Raw genomic sequence first — 4,621 nt, 5'->3', positions numbered from 1 at the left:
AAGCGGAGGCAGGGAGACCAGGTAGGAGGCTATTGTAGTAATCCAGACCAAAAAAAAATATAATAGTTTACATTAAGACAATGGCAGTGGAGGTGGTGAGAAGTGGTTACATTCTAGATATGTTTTGAAAGTATTGTTGGCAGGGCTTGTAGATAGATAAGATGTGGGTAGTGGGAGGAATAAGGATAGCAGATTTTTTTAGCTTGGACAACTGTAATGATGGAGTTGCTTTTCACTAAGATAAGGAAAAAATGTGGGAAGAACAGGTTCGAGGGGAAATATCAGGAATTTGATTTTGTGTCTGTGAAGGGCATGTTGCCTCTTAGACATCCAAGTACAGAGGGTAGGTAAACAGTTGGGTATGTGAGTCTGGAGTTCAGAAGAGACTTCTGATTATATATATTTGGAAGTCATCAGCATACAGATAGTATTTAAAGAATGAGTGAGATTACTAAAGAGTGCTCTGGGGTTCAACAGATAACAAAGAGACTAGGACCAAGGATTGAGCCCTAGGCATTCTAGAAGTTGAGTTAATAAGAGGACACAGTAAAGGAAAAAATGAGTGGCCAATGAAACAGAAGAGTGTGGAGTCCTGAGAGCCATTCAGGAGTGAGTGATCAACTATAGCAATTACTACTTATAAGGCCAATAAGGTTGAAACTGAGATTTTAACATTGAATCAGTTAATGTCAAGGCCATCGATGATTTTGAAAAGAATAGTTTTTGTGGAATGATAGTGGACTGACTGACTGCGGTGGTTTCTCTCTCTCTCTCTCTCTGCAGTGGCTTCTCAAAAGAGAATAGGACTATGGGCAGTTTTTATTTTTTGCTACAGAATAGAGAATGAGGGGAGGGGTTGCTAGAGGCAGATGTGGAATAAAGAATTTTTTTCAGATGAGAGAAAGAATAGATTTAAAAAATAATGATGGCAATGATTCAGTAGAAAGTAGAAAATGGAAGGTGTAGTAGAGAGACGGCTGAATGGCTGCAGTGATGTCCTGGAGTAAGTGAATGGGGGTGGGGTCTAGTGGAAGAGTTGTCATTAGATAGGAACTTCAGCGCAGTTCCAAAGCATGTAGCTGCATTAATGTGATGGTGGCGATTGTGGGTCTACTTTTCTTTTTTCCATTTTCTCTTTGGTGAGAATAATGATGGCAGGAAGAAATGTTGACAGTCTGAGGAGAGTACAAATGGGAAATATTCACGAGAGACAGAGAACGAACGCACTAGGAAATGTAATCTGATTCTGGAACAGCATTGAGGATCTATTTGAGGTGGGTGGTTGTGTTTTTTTTTTTTTTTCTCCATCTACATTCAGCAGCAGGGGTGCAAGGGTGGAATAGGCAGAAAGTTAGATTTAAGGGAAACTGGGGCTTTTCCAAGTGTGTAAGACGAAGCAAGGGGTAAGCTAGTTCAGCTTGAATGTGAGGAGCTGATTATAATGACTGGTCCCTGTAATGGGGAATTTGGGAAGTGGGACCATAAGGCAGTTGATTGATGGAGTGTAAAGGTTGAAAAGGTTCCCCTGACTTGGGGTACACAGCACATTTGCTAGAGCATCATATACTTAATGCCCAAGACCCATGTTGTTAATAAAAGTTATACCATTTCAGACAAATGGATGAAATCCCACAGTGACTACTTTGATTCTAAAAACACTTATTTGAAAACATAAGTTCTGGCATGTGTGTTTTTTAAAAAAAATCCAAAAAATTAAAAAAAAAATCCAGTCACATCACTAAAGTAATGTACATGTCTCACCTTTATATATTGCCTTTCCTCTGAAGGGCTTTAGCTTCTGAACAAGAACCTATCAAACACTAGCCATGCCTCAGAGGCTCTAGCTACTAGAATAATCCAGGTTTGAGTAAAAGCAGATGAAAGGCTGGAGATTGGAGGAGAGGGGATGAAGAGAAAGGTGGAATAGAAAGGAAGCAACACCCTTTGAGGATAAACATGACATTGGTAAATCAAACTAGTAAATAAATAATACATTAAAAAGACCTAAGAGGATAGGGGCACCTGGGTGGCTCAGTCGGTTAAGTGTCCAATTCTTGATTCTGGCTCAGGTCATGATCTCAGGGTCCTGGAATCGAGCCTTGTGTCCAGCTCCATACTCAGTGGGGAGTCTACGTGAGTTAGTCTCCTTCTGCCCCTCCCCTTGCTCACTCTTTTTCTAAAATAAATAAATAAATAAATAAATAAATAAATAAATAAATAAATAAATACTTTTTAAAAAAGAACTAAAAGGATGAACAAGAAAAATAAAGGGGGGTGGTACAGAGAAAAGCGTAAGAGATATGGCAAATACGGTAAAAAAAAAGTGACAATATTACTGAGATTCTCCAGTGATACTTCTGATTATTATTATTATTATTATTATTACCATTATCATCTCCATTTTACAGATGAAGAAATAGAGGAATGAAGAAGTTAAATCACTTACCTGAGCCCACAACTTGTCTCCCTGTTTTGTTTTGTTTTGTTTTAAGATTTTATTTTTTTAAAGTCATCTCTACACCCAACGTTGGGCTTAAACTCACAACCCTGAGATCAAGAATCACATGATCTACTGATGGAACCAGTCATGCACCCTATGTCTCCTTGATTTCTTTTTTTTTATTTTTTATTTTATTGTTTTTAAATATTTTATTTATTTATTTGAGAGAGAGAGAGAGAGAGAGAGAGAGAGAGAGAGAGAGCATGAGGGGTGAGGAGCAGAGGGCAAAGCATACTCTCTGATGAGCAGGGAACTTGATGCTAGGCTCTATCCTGAGACCCCAGCATCACAACCCGAGGGAAGGCAGACACTTAACCAACTGAGCCACCCAGGCACCCCTAAAGCACTTTAGATGAAAGCTAACTTCAGAAATCTATACAAAACTAATGTTGTTCTATATGTAGCAAGTCTACCCTCTACAGATTTTGGCCAAAATTTTGCTTCTTCCTTACAGAAAGGGAATTGGGTCTTGAAGATGTAGGAGACAAATCAAGTATAAAGACTTTCATTCTTTTATTTTTGTAGGGCAAAGGATTCTAAGCTCTAGAGATTAAATGGAATTTGTCTGTCCCTGGTCAGATTGCTGCAAATCAGGTCACCTCGATCCAAGTCTCAACCACGGGAATCATAGCATAAATGTATTTTGTCTGAGACAAGTGCAAAACAAAAGAAAAGATGATTTAAAAAAGGCATCCAAATGCATCACTTCAGTCTTATGTGGCATGTCTACATATTTTGATCTCAGATAGGAGTCTGGGGAGGCCCTTGCCTGGCATTTGTTGACTGTATTTGACAATACAAAGTGGGGCATGATGTACAGCCCAGTGACTGTTTCTGTTACAGACCATGCAAGGAAAAGCGCTAGAACATTTAAATCAGGCAATAAACTATTCACTAATATGTTAGAGAGGTCAAAGCAAGCTTCTTCAAAGCAATGTACTTGAAAAATAAAGACCTCAAAGTTCCTAAATAACTTTAGGAATGACAAAACAAGCCCCTATGTTATCTACAACTTATCAGTAACAAATATTAACATGGTCACTTAGAGTTCCAAAAATATTGAAAGAGAAGATCACTTTATCTTCTTATCATTCTTTGGATAAATGCTCAAAGGTCTGTTTTGTTACCACATTAGTGTACTCAATATTCAAAATAACCACGAAAGTACTGTAGAAAAGGGGCTCATACACAGAATGCCATCAGGATGGGAGTATGAATCTTCCTTTGACCTCCATAAACATAAGGAATATAAAGACTTCATATAAATGAAGAAAATTTAATAACTGGAATTTTTTTTCTTTTAAGAAAGGAAGGGGAATGGGGAAGGGGAGAGAGGAAGAGAGAGAATTCTCAAGCAGGCTCCATGCCCAATGTGGAGCCCCATGTGGGGCTCAATCTCATGATCCTGAGATCCTGGCCTGAATTGAAATAAAAAGTTAGACACTTGGGGATCCCTGGATGGCTCAGCAGTTTAGCGCCTGCCTTCGGCCCAGGTTGTGATCCTGGAGTCCTGGGATCGAGTCCCACATCGGGCTCCCTGCCTGTGTCTCTGCCTCTCTCTCTCTGTGTCTCTCATGAACAAATAAATAAAATCTTAAAAAAAAAAAGTTAGACGCTTAATTGACTGAGCTGCTCAGGTGCCCCTAAAAGCTGGAATTCTTATGTCTTAGTTCAGGCTTCCATAACAAAACACCATAGACTTGGTTAAACAACAGGAATTTATTTCTCACAGTTCTGGAAGTCCAGCATCAAGGTACTGACAAGATAGGTTTTGTTTTGAGTCTACTTCTCTTCATAGGCCAATGGTCACTTTCTCACTCTGCACTCACAGGACTTCTTTGTGTTAGAGTGGGTGTGGGAAGGTAGAGCAAGTCCTCTAGTGTCTCCTCTAATAATGCACTAATCCCATCAGACCAGGCCCCTACCCTTGTGACCTCATCGAACCTTAATTATCTCCCAAAGTCCCCTTCTCCAAATACCATTACAGTGGAGGTTAGGGCTTCATTATGTATAAGTTTTGAGAGGCCACAAACATTTGGTCTGTTACACTTTACAAACATAAGACTGGCTTTTAAAAACATTTGTAGTTTGTATGTATGTATGTATGTATGTATGTATGTA

Source organism: Vulpes lagopus, chromosome X (assembly GCF_018345385.1).
Source record: "Vulpes lagopus strain Blue_001 chromosome X, ASM1834538v1, whole genome shotgun sequence".
NCBI classification, from domain to species: domain Eukaryota; kingdom Metazoa; phylum Chordata; class Mammalia; order Carnivora; family Canidae; genus Vulpes; species Vulpes lagopus.
The sequence above is the reverse complement of the archived record's forward strand: the minus strand, read 5'-3'. Positions refer to the sequence as shown.